Source organism: Strix uralensis, chromosome 6 (genome assembly GCF_047716275.1).
Source record: "Strix uralensis isolate ZFMK-TIS-50842 chromosome 6, bStrUra1, whole genome shotgun sequence".
NCBI classification, from domain to species: Eukaryota; Metazoa; Chordata; class Aves; order Strigiformes; family Strigidae; genus Strix; species Strix uralensis.
This window is the reverse complement of record NC_133977.1, coordinates 22,681,354-22,702,344: the sequence shown is the minus strand read 5'-3', so window position 1 is coordinate 22,702,344 and position 20,991 is coordinate 22,681,354. Positions and strand designations below refer to the sequence as shown.

Here is a 20,991-nt window from a genome sequence, read left to right as displayed (position 1 = left end):
GAGCTCATACAAATCACAGGATATAGGCCTTTAATCAATAATTCCCATATCAGTTCACTAATTGTGCCTCAAGTATACAGAAAAAAATGGTAATTAAAGAATTTAGATGATAGAATATTCTTCTTACCCTAGACACATTTTTCCAAATTGTAATGAATCAAATTTGTCACCACCAGCTCAGACTTTCACCATAGTCATTATGTTCCAACAGAGTCCAGCAGGCTCAGTGCAGAGGCAGAGCAAGTTCACATTTACTCCTCCAAAATACAATATAAAACTAGCCTATACATGACAAAAGTGGCCTTAGGACTTCTTTGAGATATATGTGCTCACATAAACTTTCACAATTTCATCTGAAAAATAAAGTATTTTTTAGTTTGGTAAAGATTTAGAATAAAACTGACTTTTGTAACAGGATAACAGGTCACTTTCTTTTCAGTAGTTCTTTTGGCCATTTCATTAATTTGTATGGTTCACTGCAGGACTGGGACAAAACTACAAGCAGCTGAGAGCACTTCTTTGCCTCAATTCTTTTCTACACTTGCAGCACAAGTCAGGGAGGTGACATTATGAAGATGAAAGACAATTCATCAGATAGATTAGAAAGATAAACCATTATATCCAATTTCCACCCAACACAGAAAACTCTACAATGAGATTTTTTTAAAAGCACCCAATCAGCCATGATTACAGCTAGCAATATAACCAGGAGAACGTTTCTGAAAGGAAAGGAAAAAGTGCCAATGAAAAGGAAACAGTATATGTAACTATATATACACCACATCAGTGGAAACTAGCTGGAAACATAGTTCTGTCCTATAAAATATGAAAAAAATGTCAAAACTCTTAAATATATGTGCAAACTGAATTACAAGAAAAAAAACAGAGGTCTTGCTGGCAGCTTCCCAGCTTTCCAGACTGCTGCTGCTTTATTAACTGAGTCCTATTGAGCTATTTTTGCAAAATGACTAACACGTTGCTTCTATACTTAATATTAAAATATAAATAAGCATATACTGCAAGGATATTTTCCAAAATACTACTGCATGTTGTTTCATACCAGGTAAAAAATACAGAAGGTAAACATGAGTTTATATCAGTATATAACACCTTCTTCGACTACCACTATCTGTATCAATCATCTATACAATTGGAAATTTAGAGATGTCTAATGATGCTATATCAATTACTTATGTAAATGTCACTGGTTAACCAGATCATTCCACATTAGTTTTAGGGCACTCAGTTTTGCTTTGTATGATGAACATATCTTATCTCTGACAAGAGACTGTTTGTTTTGACATAATTTCATTTGACAACTCATCAGATGGCTCTTGACTGATAGACTGTCTCATTTTCCTCTTTCTCTGCCTGGCTATAGCAGTGGTCTACCACCAGGTCCAGCTTCATCCACCGTGAGGTTCAACTGAGTATTCAGACCTGGATTGAGGAGCTAGTCCAGTTTCTGGTAGACACACAAAATGGGTAGCAGAGATAAACCACTGCGGTCTGTGGTTCCATATAATATTTCATGACATACTTGATTTGGGTATACTTTCTTCTGCATTTGGAATACACAGATTTCTGCACCTCCAAACAAATACTGTGTCAGAGTATGTTATTATTTTTTCATGCTCCTCAACTCAAAGGTACAAGCATGGATATTCTCACAAAACAAACTTATCTGCTCATTGTGACTTAATAGATTTTTATCAAAAAGTTTTGCAACGAAAAAGACTCACAGGTGAGGTACCCATGCAATGTGCAACCCTATCTGTATATGCAGGTGGTCTCCGTATAATTCAGAATGACGTGGAAGGACAATGAAGTGCAGAAAAGTAAACATGTAGGCAACTTTTACAGTTGTTCTCCATTCCAGAGACTGCAACTCTCTGAGATAACTACTGCTTTGGAGTCCCATGATCACTTTACAATTCCAAAGCAAACTGATAATCAAGAGTTGTAGGAAAGTCTTACAGTGTTAAGTTAAATGTACTAGAGGACATTAGAGGAAACATACAGAGAGCAAGGTAGGTACTACTTTTTATACTGAGATTTCCAAGTATTAAGATTCTTCTTCAAGTGGAGTTTTAATGAAACTCCCAATTACAAAAACTCTACCAACATACTACAATAAACTCATCCTGTAATATAAAATTCAGGCACCAAAAACACCAGAAACAAGTTCTCTAGAACATGCCCTAGGGTGATAATTTTTAAGACTGAATAACCTACCAAATTCTGGAGTACCTATAAAACTATAATGACACAATTCAATAAAATTTAGCTTTTTATTTGGAAGTCAGATGGACTCTAGAATCACAGAGTCATTTAGGTTGGAAAAGACCTTTATGATCATCCAATCCAACCACAAACCTAGCACTGCCAAGTCTGGGTGTCCCTAAGCACCACGTCTATACATCTTTACCTCCAGGGGTGGTGACTCAACCACTTCCCTGGGCAGCCTGTTCCAATGTTTGAGACTCTTTTCAGTGAAGAAATTTCTCCTAATATCCAATCTAAACCACCCCTGGCACAACTTGAGGCTGTTTCCTCTCATCCTATGACTTGTTACTTGAGAAAAAGACAGTGACACCCACCTTGCTGTAACCTCCTTTCAGGCCGTTACAGAGAGCAATAAGGTCTCCCCTGAGCCTCCTTCTCTCCAGGCTAAACAACCCCACTTCCCTCAGCTGCTCCTCACAGCACTTTTCCTTCACCAGCTTCACTGCCCTTCTTTGGACACGCTCCAGCACCTCAATGTCTTTCCTGTAGTGAGGGGCTCAAAACTGAACACAGTATTCGAGGTGCAGCCTCACCACTGACAAGTACAGGGGGTCGATCACTTCCCTAGTCCTGCTGGCCACACTATTTCTGATACAGGCCAGGATGCTGTTGGCCTTATTGGCCACCCGGGCACACTGCTGGCTCATATTCAGTCGGCTGTCGACCAACACTCCCAGGTTCTTCTCTGCCAGGCAGCTTTCTGGCCACTCTTCCCCAGGCCTAGAGTGTTGCATGGGGTTGTTGTGACCCAAGTGCAGGACTACTTTACTTCCTCTGCATTTGAGGCTGTCTCATATCTCTAATACACAAGAAATTAAAGTCTGACCTTAGTTATACACTCCAAATATTAACTTAAAGAAATTGAGTTACTTCAGAGTTTATGGATATAAGCTCCATAAACATGATTGTACTTCACAAGTAATCAAACTATCAATACAAAATATGAAGAAATAAAAAGAACAAACATTAAGTCAAGTCATATATTCCAATAGTTCCTTGACTGTAGGGAAATATTACACTTTTTTTTCCTTTCACACATCTTACTATGTATCTAGTTTTTGTTGGTTTTTTTAAAAAATGTGTAACTAGCTTCCACAGCACTTTATAGCAAAATATTTCCCTTGGCTCATATAAGTTTTTTGGTAGTAGAAATTTTCCACTTTTTGTTGATCTAGGGATGCTGCAGTAATACAGTTATTTGAAAAGGAAAATTGGATTTGCTCTGCATTATATACAATATTTGCATACCTGAGGTTTTTTAACTGATTCATTCCTGTGAAGAGTAGCTAAAGGGAGGAATGCTGCCTATCTACTTTGGGTTTAAACATCTTTCAGAATGAAAGAATTAACACACAGCAGTGCAGGTACATACAAACACACCTGCATATGGCCACCTTGTACTAGCTACTTTGTAGGAGATAGATATACATTCTGAAGTCCAAATTTTTCAAAACAGCTTCTGATGCTGTGTAAGTAAAAAATCTTGCAATATGCTACACACCCTACAGGTCTACATAAAATGGCAGGTTTTGCCCCAGGCTGTAGGTAATTTAAGATATCTAAAAGCTAGCCTTTGAGTGTCATGATCCAAAATTTATGGATTAACTTTAACATCTTACAAAAGTTATCTATAAACATAGAACATGCTAAATCTGTTATTTTTGCCAAATGTCAAATTATCTTTTATTTTGGACTATTAAATTACACATCTAATAATGGTGTCTCCTCCTGATCGATGGATACTACATAGATAGCTTAGAAATGGCATAATTCTGCAGACTGAAGGTTTTTCTGAAAAGGAAGTGCCTTGATTACTCTGTGTGTGTGTGTGTATGCAGATATACACATACATACATGCACTGCAGTATATATACTGTAGAATCCACACTTTGCTACAGTTGTTCTTCCACCAACTTCTGTGTAGACAGGAATTCAAGCAGTGTTCTAGCCAACTGTCTTAGACTCTCAGGTGAAAATACTAAAGGAGGGACCTAGTTCAGAATGCCATACTCCACTACTGTCTTTACAACCATACAACCTTAATAAACTGACTTGCAGATGCCACTGTTCACTCTCTTACTCTTGTCCACAGTTCTTGCTGACATTGTAAGTGATCTTATACAATTGCAGCATTGTGTAAACAATGGACTATCAGAAGCTTGAATGTTTACAATCGAAGTTGAATTGCAGTCACAGAATATAACTATTAGAGCTGTTACAAAGTGCTAGTTAACCAAAAAATTAAGGACATTCTCCCTGAAGGTACGTTTGGGGTTTTTTTCTTTTTTTTTATCAGTTGTACTGAGAAGGACATTGTGCTGGGTTTGTGTGTAGACCAGAGGCTTTAGGTGGCGGGCGAGGGGGCTACAGTGGTGGCCCCTGTGAGAAGCTTCTCGAAGCTCCCCCAGCTCCAAGTTGGACCCACTTCTGTGCCAAGGCCAAGCCAATCAGAGACAGTGGCCGCATCCCTGTGATAATGTATTTAAGAAGGGGACCCTGGGAGGAAGAGGGAGAGTTGTGAGGAGGAGTTGCAAGGAGGACACCTATGCAAACACCAAGGTCAGTTGAAGAAAGGAGGAGGAGGAGGGGAGGTGCGCTGGAGCAGAGACCCCCCTGAGAGGGAAGGCTTTCTCTGCTACCCATGGAGGTCTATGGTGGAGCAGGTGCCCACCTGCAGCCCATGGAGGACCCCACACAGGAGCAGGTGGCTGTGCCCAAAGAAGGCCAGGACTCTGTGGGAAAAAGCCCCTACTGTTGTAGTTCAGTGCTAGGAGGATTGCAACACGTGGGAAGGATCCACACGGAGCATCTCAGGGAGAATGCATCCTGTGCAAAGGACTCACGTCAGAGAAAGTTCATGCAGGACTGTCTCCCGTGAGAGGGGCACCACGCTGGAGCAGGGGAAAAATGTGAGGAGTCCTCCCCCTGAGGAGGAAGGAGCATGGACTGACTGTAACCCCATCCCCTGCCCCCTATGCTGCTGGGGGCGGGAGGAGGTAGAGAAAATCGGGAGCAAAACCGAGCCCAGTAAGAAGGGAGAAGTGGGGGAAGGTGTTTTTAAGATGTGTCAATACTTCTCACTGTCCTACTCTGTTAAATGTTGTTGTTGTTAGTGTTTGAACTAAATTCATGTTCTTTTTCTTCCCCTAGCAAGTCTGTCTTTTGCCCATGACCATAATGAGTGAATCATTCCTCCCTGTCCTCATCTCAATTCCTGAACTTTTTGCTTTATTTTCTCTTTCCCATTCCTGAAGGAGAAGGGTGGAGTGAGCGGCTGCATGGTGCTCACCTGCCCTCTGGGCTCAAACCACAACAGACATTTTAAGATCATTGGTCCAATTATTTAAGATTTTTTTTGATTACTGCCAAAGTTATAAGATAAATGATATAAGTTGGATTTCAGTGTGCATTTTACTCTGAAACAGGTTTTTTGATACACTGAAGCGCAGCTGCATTTTTCCACTGAAATAAAGGCATATTGGAGTTCTAAGAATACTGTCCACATTTCAGACTTATAAACCAAATATATCTATTGTTTATGTAATAAGATTTTTTTCCCAACTATTCACCTCAAACTTGATTTAGAAACTGAAAGTTAAACATATTTTTTTCATATGAATTAACTAGCAGGGTAGCTTTGCATGCCACCATTTTGTTTGCACTGATGGAACTGACTGTTCTTCTAATTAGAAGGCAGAAGTTTTGATGCCTTAAAAGTATAATAAAATCCACTAATGCTTATTCAAAGATGTATCTACACTGGAAAATTACTGCATAATGAGATATGGTAAAAGCCAAATACCCAAGTGCTACTCCGCACAACTGCCCTTCAGGTGGTTTTAGTGTATATTTAAGCATGGCTTAGCTTCTGCCAGTTTGAGAGGACTCATCCTTGTATTCTATTTCTAGGAAAAGTAAAAAAGCCAGCTGGAACATAAACGTTTGCCATGATTTAAGTGTTGCTACTGATAGACTCATCATCAGTTGCCTAAGCAGTTGTCTAAGCTGCTGGGATCCAGTTTTGCCAGCTCTCTGGCAAAACTGTCTTGTTCCATGACGCTTACCAAAACTTGACAGTGTTTCAGTCCCTGATACACTGAAATCATTATCTATCATACTAGCCAATATTGTCTCATATCTTTTAATACTAAACTGTCTACCTCTGTCCAACCTATTTTATACTTGGATTATAGAACCCATCAGTGAAGAATCATCCTTTTTCTTTTTATTTGTATAGCCCATTGTACAGCAAATTCCTTGTTCCTTACTAGGGCTCCTATTTATGTCAGTAATACAAACAAAATAGTAAGAAGAAAGCTTTTCACTGAGTACAGTAGATAAGGTTCAAAGTACTGACTTACACTGAGTTCTACGACTGCAGGTCTAAGGGGATCAGGCTATGTTTCTACAGTAAAAGTATCTGTATATCACCCCAAAGATGAAATCATGAATATTTCTGCTTTGCTTGAAATAAACACACTTTCTGAATGAGATTTTTCATCAACATTCCGCAATTCAATGTTGTTTGTTACAGCGTTATCACACACATGCAGCCATTTGTTACCAAATAAACTAAATAAACAATCTTTTATGTTTCACTGGGTCAAAAAGCACTGGCAAAGATGTGCTGCAATTCATTACTATGTTACTGGAAATCTAGCTTTCATAAACATGAAGCTTCCTTTCTGGATATATAATCAAATCACATTGAATGTGATGTCAGAGAGCTTATCTAATTAGTTTTCACTGACTTGAATATGTTTATGTTTCTTAGCTGTTGTAAGTTTTATAACAGTGTTTTTCATTAAAGGTTGGCAAAAATATTTAACCATATCTTAACTGGACTCTTCTGCACAGTTCTGGCTGCTAGGATATTCTGCTAAAACATCTTGATTCTTCAGAACAGTTTTGTGTGTGATAAGGCCTAATCCACTATCTTTATGCAGCTGGACACAGGACTGAAAAAAAATCAAGTTACGAAGGCTTGCAGAATTAACAGAATAGTCCTAATTGTGTGCATTCATGTTCTCTATGGGTTCACTCAATGAAATGTTGGTGAAAGTTGATGAAACACTCATATCCTATTTTACAGTAAGGATAAGAATAAGCACAGGGACAGAAGAACTTCTATCACAGAATCACAGAATAATTCAGGTTGGAAAAGACCCTTGGGATCGAGTCCAACCATCAGCCCTACTCTACAAAGTTCTCCCCTACACCATATCCCCCAACATCTCATCCAAACAACACATCCAGGGATGGTGACTCCACCACCTCCCTGGGCAGCCTATTCCACTGTCTGACCACTCTTTCTGTGAAAATTTTTTTCCAAATGCCCTGTCTGAACCTCCCCTGTTGCAGTTTAAAGCCATTCCCTCTTGTTCTATCGCTAATTACCTGTGAGACGAGACCAGCACCAACCTCTCTACAATGTCCTTTCAGGTAGTTGTAGAGAGTGATGAGGTCTCCCCTCAGCCTTCTCCTCCTCAAACTGAACAGTCCCAGCTCCCTCAGTCTCTCCTCATAGGATTTGTTCTCCAGGTCCTTCACCAGCTTCATTGCCCTCCTCTGCACTCGCTCCAGCACCTCGATATCTCTCTCGTATTGAGGTGCCCAAAACGGGACACAATACTCCAGGTGTGGCCTCACCAGTGCAGAGTACAGGGGGACTATCACCTCCCCGCTTCTGCTGGTCACACTATTTCTAATACAAGTCAGTCTATGACATCCTGACTTTTGTTTCTGTCTCATAACTTCCTCCTCCATCATGGTAATCTAAGTATCAGCAGGGTTATGTGGTGAACTGTATTAGAATACTGATCCAGTTCTTCACATGATCACACAAGCAATCAGCCCAATTAAGAGTGGAATATGGGTGAGAATGGGTATCCACAGTGAGACCTACTTTACCCAGAAGAGTCAATGAAATAAATGTTTATGTAAACCATATCCTAATTTAAAATGACCTATCTTAAAGTAACTTGGGGATTCTGTAAAAGGGATCTCCACGTGCAAGTAAAACTGAATTAAGTTTTAATTAGAAGTCTATTTAGTTAAAAACTTCTTAATGCAAACAAGGCTTACGAATAGAAGATAAGGAAAGGATGACTTGAATAAAATCACACTTTTTACACTGGCAAAGTCAATCAGGGAACAGTGTTTAAGAAAGAACTGCAACACTGTGTTTTTAAAATAAAAAAAAATTATATCACAGGTTTCCTGATCATATGAGAAGTATAACACACTATAGTGAGCCTGACATCTGAATGTGTGGCAGGAGAAATACAAAACACAAAGTTTAAAAAATCCAGTAAAATTGTAAAGTCTTTTGTCACTGATTCTACAGATCACATTACCTCTTGAGCCCAGAGACAGAATCTCATAATGTGATCCATCTCCCAAAAAAAACAGGTATTTTGGATAAAAGACAGTTGTGCTGTTTGACCACAGTTTTCAAGGGGACTGTTACCTTTGCATATGCGTGTCTACTTGAGATGCATTAGGACTTTTTTTTAGAACTGTTGAACATCCATAATTGACTCTTGAAGTCATTATAGTTCTTAGTGTTCATTTTAGCTACAAAATTAAACCCCAAAGTAATACCTCTTGGTCACCAAAAATCAGCGTCACTTTGAGAGAAATACTAATTTCATTATTTTATCCTCACTTATCTCCTATCTCTTTGACAACTGTTAAAATATATATGTTTTAAATTATTACACTCAAGGCTTCAAGTACAAAAGCTTTTTTGTGGCAGGCACTATACATATGTTATTAACATCACCTCTGACTCACGTAGTTAATAATCTTGTTAAGAGTATCCAATTCATCACTATCCTTTTCCAGCAGTTCTTTCTATTTTCTATACCATATTAACAAAGGTATATAAAAATATTTTCTCTCTTCTTATAATATAAGAAATTATACATGGATAATTTCTTTGCTCTGGCATGGTCTAGCATGGTGTTCCGGAACTTATTTGAGACATATGCAATATATGTAGGATGTTCCTGCATCAATATATTCTAGCACCATCATTTTGGCAGGTCCTTCAATAGAAAGTCAGTTCTGATTTATACCTAACACCTTTATTCTGCGGCCTCAGAAATTTCTTCCTCCACACTTCCCCAGTCTCCTGACACCTAGTTTCACAGATCTGGTTGTATTTCTGTTATTTGCTTTGGACAGTCTCTTTCCACTTCAAGATAAATACAGAATAAATTATTTCTCCTTAAATGCTTATCCTTTCTCTTTTCCTGTTTTTACTGTTACTATTGCAAGCTTGCACATTTGGCAGCGTTTTAGAACCTTCTATTTACCTTTCAAGCCATTTCAGAATATCACAATGTTTTTGTTCTTATTTTAGAACATTTAGAAAACCAGAACTTTTTTCTTGCATTCAAATGCAAAGCAACAGCAAAAAGAACATAGCTGTACTTTTAAAACCTCAGAACATCAAGGTCTGATTAATATTCTGAAAGAACACCTTTAAAAAGGGAAATCTGGGAAACGTGTATTTTTGTGCACTACAGTACAGTACAGAGATCTTTGGCATACTTGACGACAGAATCTACAGATTCCCTTTTAGCTCTCTAGGGAGTCCTACATATTTCAGACGCAGTAGTCCATGGTTCAATTTCTTGCTGGAATGGATTCTTCACAAGTAGGGATAATCCTTCATTTGATGTTTACTCACTTGGATACATTTCTGTATTCCATACTGGCCATATCAGGCTTTGCAATGCTTATTTATTCCTGCCAGAATGCACTCCTGCATTAGCTGATTTTATTACACTTACATGGTTGAGATGGCACTTTTATTCTATGATATTCTTTTCATTAGCTTAAAATAACTTTTCAAAACAATTACCTCTAGGCCAATACTTCTCATGCTTGTTCTCAGACTAACAGTCACATTTTTACTATTTTTAGTTTGAAGAGAATTCATTCAGTAATTTTATGAGGATCAGGCTTTCAAATATATACAGATACAGTTGGGTTTATTAAATATTTACCAACTACAATAGTTCCTTATTTTCATTCAAAGGTTTTTTTCCCTCTCCTAATTATAAATAAGTAATATACAATAACTCCTCAAACATCACTTGAAAATTTTCTTGTTTTGAAATTCCTCCTGAAGTTTGTCTCCTCTCTCGGTCCATTAAAGTTATAAGGTATTTAGAGCATCTTTTTACTTGACTCACTATCTGAATTTATTAAATAAAACTAATAATAACCTCAGTATCTTTATTATAGAATTAGGCATGAGTTAATATACACACTATATGCATGTATTGATACATTACCCACATTACATAATTGTAATTTATGTAACCATATATTGTATTATAATACCTCAATTAAAAGGTATCAATTACATAATAGACGTTAACATTGTAATTTTAAATCTATAAAAGCTGTATAACTAGCTAAGATTTCAAAAGAATATGCTGTTCTCTAGGTAAATACAGCACAGTGTAGCATAATATATAACACAACATTATATGATCACATGGTCAATATAACATTTAACAATAATGCAGTTTAAGGAAACAGATTATTGAGCCTGAAAGACAGCAGATGAAGATGGGAGAAAAGGAAAAATTAGCTTTATGCAAACCTTATGCTGTACCACCTGCCAGCTTGTGTCATGTATTCTTCAGCCATCACTGAAGCTCCTGTGAACAATGGAAGATTCAAAATAAATCCAAGTCAGAATAAGCCACTGTTTTTACATTAAAAATTGCTTAGTCTTCCTTAATGATTTATTTTGGGTTATCCACTATTACTGAACTGACAAATTTAGTATTGGTTAAGAAACTTCTAAAAGCATTTCCAACATTTGCTTAGCAGACACTGAATCAGAATTTTCAATTGCTTCAGTACCATATAAAAAGTCTATTTAAAATGTATTTCAACCCAATCCCTGACATAGCAATTTCTCATCTATCAGCTTCCCAGTACCAGCACTATTCTTCATAGTGCAGAAACAATTCAAATACAGAGTCACATCAGCATTCTGCTGAATCCTGCATGTTTCAGCAAATAAAACAAGGTGATTTGAAAATCCCAGATACAGATTAATCTTTTTGGATAAATAAAAAGCCAGTATATTAAAGCACTTCCTTTCTTTTTACATAATATTGTGGAATTTATTTTAATAAAATGAACTCCAATATCTAATTGATTGGTTTCCAACAGTAATTTAGAGACAGATTTTCAAAGTCATGAAAGCCTATTAAGAATGCATCTAATTGATTTTCAGGAAGAGTTGAGGACTTGATGTTGCATTCATTGCAGTCAGCACTGAAATTTCCATCTATTTAAATAAGAACAGGTTCATACCTGCAGAGACTAGATGCTATTTATGCCTTTCACATTATCCCTTCCATAGCTAGAGATCTCTTCCCATCTCTTTTTTGCATAATCTACACACTTGATGTGAAGTGAAAAATGCTAAGAGCATATATTCATGTCAAAACAAAAGAGGAAAAAAATACTGTTTTGTACATACACTCAAGTGTAATTTACCTTATATTATAAAAAAATAACAAGCCACATTTGAAAAAAAAAAAGGTAATGAAAGTTTTAACACTGAAGATGAGTGAACACACTGCAAGTGCCATTTAGTTTTATAGTGCCTCTCTTCACTGAAGTCAATGGGATTATTTATGAGTAAAATAACCAAAATGTTGAATACATAGTTTAGTTCCCATGTACTTAGAAGTAAATAAGTTCACTCAAAGAAGTTTGAGTAATTATATATAGAACTATTGATTTATTGCTGCAAAAACGTTATCAAATACTCAGTTCTATCAAACGATCAAATACATTATCAATAAATGCAACCCTGTGATCTTAAAGAAATGCAACTGAATATTTAAAATGTATTACTATCTATGGAATAACTGGCTTTTAAGAGAACTGTCACACTGATACATGCAAAGATCAAAAAGTGGTGGTAGTGTTAGCATTCCAAATTAATCTAGATGAAACAATACGATAATTAGGTGTAAAAAATTCAGTCTTATGTTCAACACAGTAAAGGATCAATTTCATCTAAAGGCAAGTGGAGTGTACACCATATTGTCTGATCCAAAGTAGTGACCTTCTTGATTCAAATGCAAAATGCCTATTCCTATTGCAGATGGAATTTACCAGGACAAAATGTTCAATAGAAAGATTACATTTCCAGTGGGGCAGAAAGGTATTTGTCAGTGTCTCATTACAGCTTTGATACAAACATCTCGGATTTCAATTAGCTTTGAGATAGAACAGCAATAATCCAGCACTGAGACTACAAACCGATCTTTCTTTCTTACACCATTATACGTGGATTTTTGTTTCATTTGCAATAAGATATTGTAAGATTTCCAAAGGAAGATAAATAGAAGGAAATAACATTCCAGTCATTTTAATGTCAGACATATCACTTAGTGATATCTGTCTGATAACTTTGCACTAGGAGGTGAGGGTGACATCATTTACATTTTTTCCAGCATAAACGAAAAGTGCTGAATTCCTTGAACCGTAAGTGTCCCATCAGTTCTTCTACCCTCACTGTCCCACCTGCTATTATTAACATACCATATCCACTCTGATGCTTTTGATCCTTTTCTATGAAAAGTAATTTGCCTTCTCAATGGAAATGAAATTTGCTTTAGTACATTTCAGGAGTTCGAACAATGGCCCATAGAAATTTCCACCCTACAGAGGTCATCTTTTAACTTTACAAATTTAGAATTTGCAGTCATTTAAAATGTTTACTTTTAAATACTATTTGATATTTAAGAAAAATAGTATGTTCTTCTGAGTTGATTATGGAACTAGGAGTTGGAAGGGCAATTTTTAACTGTCACTTGAATATCTGTGACTGATCTTGAGTTAACTCCTGTAAAACCATGGATAATATTTGTCACCCTTACTTTATACCTCTGTCATGAGGGTAACTGTCAGCTTATGAATGTGGCAGGAGGGAAAGCTCAGAAATCATGCAGGTATGATTCAGTTGTTGATTTCTTTATTAGTAAAGAAGTTAAGATCTATGCCATGCAGATACGATTTTAATAACACTCAAAATTATATATGGTGCCTTCCATTCAAAAAGCTTCCTTTCAAATATCAATTCACATAGCTTTAGCTGTAAGAAATATTGAAATAAATATGGTTAATTTAATACATTGAGAAACTGAGACTAGGAGAAAATAAAGGTATGTCTGTAACCTAGGAACCAGTGGCAAGAACTACTGGTGGCAATGTACTTTTCCTCCTTTGATATCAAGGTTAAAAAGACTTGACTTAAGTCACTTGCTCCCACAATTCCAGAGCAATGACAAGAGCTGGGAAAATGGTTCCTTTTAAGATGAATTGTTCTGTGTACTAGCCACAAGCTTCTTTCAGAGAAAGAAATCCTACAAAATGCTTATCAGTAAACATAAAAATGATAAACATAAAATTGTAAAATCCAATGGATCTGTATTTTTTACTTCACCTTGAACTCTAAATGGCTGTTGTAAATGTATCACAACAGTTGGTCAGTAACTGTCTGTAGACATATACAATGAATTAAGCAAGCATCTATAGTGGACTTTTTCCTCACTCCTGAATTGCAGCCACCTTTAGGGTAATGAATAGCAAGAAAATATAAAATTCTTTATAGCTACAGCAAAATGAAAAATAATTTCCCCGATTAATGAGATTATTGCTTAAATATCACATACATCCACTGACTTTAAAAACAGCTGTAAGCACATTTTGCTCCTACATACGTATCTGTAAATATTTGTTGGAGCTTGTTAGCGTTACTAGCATACAAAATACTAACAAAAATAATGATGTTTAATTTTTGTCATATTGCTATAAAAAAATTAGATTTAATGGGTTAGACCCTCCTTTGCCTATGTAATGCAGAACAAAAACTGCCAAATCACACATGTAGACTTTTTTCAAGAATATCTGAATATGTTCTATTTCCTGTAAAAATAAATGCAAGTCCCCAGCTATAAATATATTTAATATTTTAATTAAATGAAATTTAAATTTTATTAAAATATTTTTCTGCAAGTATAATGTAGTTGAAGAATTGATTTTTTTCAAATTGTTTATTTTTTGCAGAGAAGCAGAGTTTGATTGTAAACTACTAAAGCTACATAAGATTCCAGATTACTGTTTCACAAGAAGGTGTTGCATGAGAAGAATTACTTCAGTTGTGGGGTTTTTTTCTTCCTGTACTCACAGCACAGGGAACAGACTTGGAAAGAGGAACACAGACTTGGAAAGGACATCCAGAGATCTAGTCCAACCTGCTTTAGCAGAATCAGTGTACTTTAACATATAACAGCTGTCTAATCTCCTGTTCAAAATATCCAGAAGAGATTCCAGTAGCAAATTTAACAAAACAAAAACCCAAACTGCTTTCTCTGAGACAAATAGGCTCCTATCTTATAAAACTTTTTCTGACAGAAATGACAGATTTGACTCCACAGAAAACTGAACACTGACAGACATCAAGACCTGTGGTGATGACGACTATGGTTAAAATCATTTATTGGATAAAAATTTGCCAGCAGTAGAGTATCCACTTATGCACATGCATACCAGCAAAATATATCTTATTTGCAGGAAATTGTATACGTCTCTCAGCCTTTAAAAAACTGAGAGCAGCAGCTGTTTGAATTTCTAACATTATATAATGTGTGTATTTCATTGTCTTATGGCTTTCTTGAGTCTTAAAATCATGTGTCATGGGAAAGATGTAGATTTACTTAAGTGCATAAAAGTTCACACATATATATTCCATTTACAAGCCTTACAGAAGGCCTTTTGCAGTTTTTTCCCTTGTTCTGTCTTAATACAACTGCACTGATGTAATTAAGGGAATTGAATGATGTACCATTTAAACCTTAACAGACTACTTTTGTTCAAAATGTTTTTTTTTCTAAACAAACTACTTTCACAGATCAGACTGTTTCACAAGAAAACATAATCCAAAACACTTGTCAAATAGATTAAATAACAGGATATTAATGTGGTCAAAGTAGAAAGACCAAATTTATCCTGGTTTTAAAAACCTCAACAAACAGTTTAAGACAATAGGATGTGTTTGTCTAGAAAACCAATCCAGAAATAAAACAAAGAAAATCCTGTTTGTTTGGAGTATACAACATTAAACTAACATTAGTCCTGAACAAGCAAGTAGATGTTTTTAGCTATCCAAATCATATTTACTAACGTTATATGTGGTTTGAATTTAAAACTTTTTTCTATTATTTTTTCCATAGGAATGCACACAAATTTTGCAGATTCTCAGTGACTGATTTTAACATTTCTGAAATGCAACAAAAATCTGAACCAAATTCAAATACAGTTTAGCGGCAACAGTCTTCATTGACAGCCAATCAGATTTTCAAAATACAAGTTTTTTTTGCATAAAAAAAATCTTGCAAGATCCACAGGAAATCCCCTTACAAACATTCCAAATGATACAAGGCTTAAACACCACTGTTGGGACATTACCTCTGTGAACAAGGAGGATAAAGTTCTATCATACTCTGGTGAATATTCAGCCAGAGAAAAGCTACTTCCAGTTTGGACCAAGTCTCTATAGATTTGTGTGGAACACAGAACACATCCCTGTTACCTTGTCCCTTCTCACTGCATTTGCTCTGCCACTTGTGATATGTTCCAGCAGGGTGTATACTATAAACCAGTAATTGTTACAGATTTACTACATCATCTCCTTTCTGCTCAGGTGCTTTACGAATACGGCCTGGGAGCTTGAGTTCTGCTAGTAATAAATACATTTCCAACTATCTACTGCCTTGCAACTTAGGTTAAAAATAAAGATTTATTTAAGTTAAAAGGAAGAGATATTCTGCAAAAAATCTTATATTAAAAACTGCTGGTTATGTGTTTGCTCTATAGTTTAATTCCATGTAATTTTTCAGACCTTCTTCCAACACATTAGCAAGTTTCTTATTAAAGACCCAAAAAAGGAACAAATTCCATCTTTACTTACATTGCTGTTAGCAGCAAAATGACTCCATGGCACCAGTCTTTATTGAATAGAACTGACTGATGCTGTGAGTCAGTGACTCAAATAATTCTCAAAAGAATGTGAAAACATGAAAAATTATCTGTCACAGTTAACAGTTACAGAAGAATAAATATTACTTTGTGGTTAAGACGACCAGACTGTAGGAATCCTAAATTCTAATCCCTGTGGTCTTGTCACTTTTTAATTCTCTTATTTAATCTGTAAATAATTATGAAGTACTTGATATGGGTAATTATTTAACATTTCTAGAATGAGATAATTTGATGTCACTGGATGCAAAGTGCATTCATTTTTAGTAAAATTTAGTATTTTAGTGTGCCTTTGTTCCTATTAATTCTCATCTAAAATATACTTCAGGATTATATAAGACATCCCTTTTACTTACATACAGAAAAATAATTTAATTCTTAATGAAAAGGTAAATAAAGCCCATGAAAAAAAGTGAACACTTTCTCTCACCTTATTTATCCTATTATCTTTTGGCAAATAACACTAACATAATACAGACAAAAGCAACTCTGTTATCATCTTAACCAATATTCTAACACAGTCTCCCTTTGATGAATACACAAAACTTCCATAAAGGTTAATGGGAGATAGATGCACAAACTGAGGGTAGAATATAGCCTGGCATATCTGAAAATAGTTCTTTTTGGCTGATCTCTTGGCAGTTTCCATACTCTCTCTTAAAACCATTAGAACTAGTGCAGGTTTTGGTGCATTACAGGATCCCTTAAGAAGCTCCCATTATCTCCTCTCTTCTTAACCACATAATAGGAAAAAATGAGAGTACCGTACACAGACCACACAGAGGAAGGAGAACTTGCCTTGGAATTTTTCAACTGGTAAACCTATTTTCTATAATGCTTAGTAGTGAATCACTCTTAAGTGCTGGACCATTCACTAGTGTATGTGTTTTGTGGCAAAGGTTACCAGATTGCAAAAGTGTTCTCATCTCAGAAAGGACCCATCATTCACCATCACCTTATTTTGACACAACAGAAGAAAAATACATCCACCTAGCAGAAATAGGAAAGGGGGAAGAAGGACAGAGAGAAACCTAGATTAGCAATGCAGCAAATTTTCTAAGTGAAAAGCACAGACTATTAAATGATACTAGAAAAATTACATCTTTACATTATGGGATGAGATCTTCATGATTATTTCAATTCCAGCAAGTCTGTAAGATGGACTTTTAACTTTCCTGAAATATGAGAAAAAAAGAAAATTAAAATGGAGCCTCAATGGAGAAAGGTAAGCCAGCGGCGTTTTCCCAGTCTCAGACTGCTAGAGAGGACAGTGCAGCAAGGCAGTTACTTGAGAAGGGAACTACCCTCTCCAGCATAGATCTCTGGCCCATGCTCCAGAGCAAGTCAGTGTTCTCCAGCAGCCCATTGAGATGGCAAAGCAAGCTGAGGGCCAGTTGCCTTTGCTATCTACCCTTCTGATTCAGGCAGCACGGAAGTCTAATGTTTTCCAAAAGACAAAAGTAGAGGCTCTTCTGAATTGAATTACATCTTCTTGTTTAGTCTGGATCCCATCTGCAGCAGAGACCTGATTTATCTTTATCATTCTTTTACATGTCTCAAAATTACTTCTCAGTAATACACAAATTCTGTTTCATGGGCACAATCACTGCTAAAGCTGGTGTTCACATCTTAACCAAGCTGTGTTCATCTTAGACCCAATGCATAGGATGGGTGCACGAAATTCCCTCCAAGCTGTTTTCCTGGTCCTAGATACAGAAAGGGTCCACCTCACTGTGTAACTTCTCCACATTCCTAGTGACGATTATAAAAATGGGATTCATTATACCAAAAAATACTGTCACCAAGAAGCTGAGGCTAGATGAAAACACTTGTAAACATCTACAACCAGTATACTTTCTCAAACCTGTCCACCCACCATATACCTCATGAGCCTTCCAGCTGATGAAAAATGTATCATTTAAACTACTATTACTTGTGAGATCAATCACAAAATCACAAATGTATTTGTATAGAGTTAGCATTCTGTCAGTGTTTGTGTCATTGCTAAACTGACCCAGATAAAGCTACTTGAAAACTATAGCTATCATTTACAAAGAAAAAGGGGGGGGATGTCAGTGCTGCAAAAATTAGCTATTGTAGTTACTGTGTTCTAAAATGAAAGACTAATGTAAAAAATAATAACGTGACCTTAGGCAAATACATGCAGGTTCAGGACCAAGAAGTAACACTTCAGGGTTGAAGATCAATTACCAAAAATCAATTGGCTAAATTCATTACAAATGTGAAATATCTGGCTCCTACATTCATAATTTTAAATGTAAACTTGAAAAATATTACTGGAAAGCTTCAAATATGAAATTAATATTTTATGGCCAAACAAGAAGCTTTTGTGAAATACAGAAATAAAACACATATTCCTGTTCTCAGGTGTACACATTATTGTAAGTGATATTAAAAAATCCTGGCAAATAAATTCAAATACGACAGCTGTTTGTGGAAGTTCATTACTATCATCTTCATATCTCCATCTCTGAAGAAAAATACAACCCCTTCTCTTGCACATCATACAATTTTCTTTGACAGTTTCACTTACAGCTTTTCTGAATGGTAACACCCATACTCTTATGAAATGCATGAGGGTTATTCAATGATCAGAAGCCATCTAGACAACAGACAGTTTTCCTAATTTTTCTTGAGGTACAGTAGGAACCCTGACTCACATGCAAGACTACAGAGGAGTAAATAATCAACACTGATTCCTGCAGCAATTTAAGTTCTCCTGGGAGCTATCCCGGCAAAGTACCAACCAACCTGTTCAGTTTATTATACATAACAGAATTGCAGCCTGACAGAGCTTGACTGCAAATGCAATCTTTTTCCAGTGCTTGTCAGCAGGAGTTCAGAAGATATACTCACCAGACATAAATGTTTGTAGATCCAATGATTTTAAATATATTATTCCAATTTGTAATAGCAGAAAATTTAACCGTCTCTGAAGCTGATAGTTATTGCCTCTAAAAAAGTCATTTCATATAGTGTTGTGAACACATGCTCCACTTGAACTATATGAGTTGTCCGTATTAATTCTGCTTTGGTAGCCCAGTTTTGGAAGATCATCAGTCTGCAGAATTAAGCACTTCATTGAGATAGTAGTCAGTAGCACTAGCTCTGCAGTTGGGAAAAAAAAGCAGAAAAACTTGATATAAGTTTCCACAGGATACAAGTGGCAATATTAATTTAGGATGACTGGGGAACAACAAAGCCACTTACTACAGGTCGCTACTTGTATCAAAATGAACTTCATTCCCACATGATGCTCATTGAGGCAGCTTGGGTTTAGCACAGCTTTACCCCATTCCACACACAGAATCATTCAGGTTGGAAAAGACCCTTTGGATCATCGAGTCCAACCATCAGCCCTACTCTACAAAGTTCTCCCCTACACCATATCCCCCAGCATCTCATCTAAACGACCCTTAAACACATCCAGGGATGGTGACTCCACCACCTCCCTGGGCAGCCTATTCCATGCGGTCTGCTAATGTATAATGGCTCATCAACCTGACAACCTAACTCCACTTGCTGACATCCATGCAAAGCAGACTTAGTGTGGGTAATTTTGTCCCTAGCCTGACGCCCACAGCAAATAAGGTTTTCATATATTTTATCCTCAGGTCACTGCAGCGATCATGGCTACCACCCAGTCTAGCCTACGACTGAAATCATACAGTGAGCGCACCGGGTTGACTCGTTTACTGCTGGCACGGCAGTGCCTAGCGCGGGTCCTCCCGCCCCGGGAAGCCAAACCGCGGGAGAAGGCGAAGCGCGACACAGGCGGGGCCCCGTCCGGGCCTGCTCTCCTCAGGGCCGCCCGCTGCCTCGGGGCGCCGCAAGGCCCTGCCGCGCCCCTCGCGCGAGCCACCCAGCCGCCGCCGCCCCCCGGTCACCGAAGCAGATCGCGCCTGCGCGCGCACCCGCCGGCCCGCCCCTGGCACGCGGTGGCGCTCGCTTCCCGGACCCGGCGGCCGCCGGGCGCGGCCGGTGTGTCCCCCCAAAAGACTACAACTCCCATCGTGCAACGCGCGGCCTCACCGCCCTCGCGCCGTCGGGCCCCGGGGACGAGGCCCGCCCAGCGGGGCGCGTTGCATGCTGGGCGTCGTTGTTCTTAAAGCCGCTTCGTCCCCGCTTCCCGGGAGGGGTTCGGCCTCTGAATCAGCCCATCCCCGCGTCGTCTCACGCTCCCTCCCTGTGTGAATTCCTTCCAGATCGCTGCCCCCGACGGTGCGAACGAGGGGGGCGTTGGTGGCCGAGCGCATCGCGGTGCCCTACAAGGCTCCGTGTCCTTCCGCAGTGCCTGCAAGTTCCGGCGCATCCCGCAACGCTTTCGGAGCTGGTTTGATCCTGGGCGCCCGCCGTAGTCTGCTGCCTGTCAGCTGCCGGTGCCTTTGTGGAGCGGCGGAAGCGGAGCGGGGCGCTGGGGCGAGGGGCGGTCGGAGCAGGAGGAGGTCCCGCTGCCAGGTGTGCGGGGGTCCCGCGGCGGCCGCGCCCGACTCGGCGCCGCCGCCTCCCGGCGGGGATCCGCCGCCTTTCGGCCTCGCCCTGTCGCGTGAGGGGCGCGGCAGTAGGGTGGGGCCGGGGGGGTTCGGTAGTGCTGCCTTC

At 38.2% G+C, this 20,991-nt stretch overlaps 1 protein-coding gene across 3 annotated transcripts in view; it reads left to right on the top strand.

Annotated features, from left to right (window-relative positions):
• Positions 1 to 20,468: 20,468 nt before the first annotated feature.
• The window catches only part of DYNC1I2 (dynein cytoplasmic 1 intermediate chain 2), a 29,762-nt gene continuing 29,239 nt past the window's right edge, over positions 20,469 to 20,991 (top strand). The window contains exon 1 of one of the 3 annotated variants that reach the window (XM_074873222.1): positions 20,469 to 20,613. The gene's annotated coding sequence lies outside the window, so the exon portion shown is untranslated. Of the gene's footprint in view, positions 20,851 to 20,991 lie in introns of all 3 variants that reach the window. The other 2 variants (XM_074873221.1, XM_074873223.1) reach the window with 2 other exon arrangements.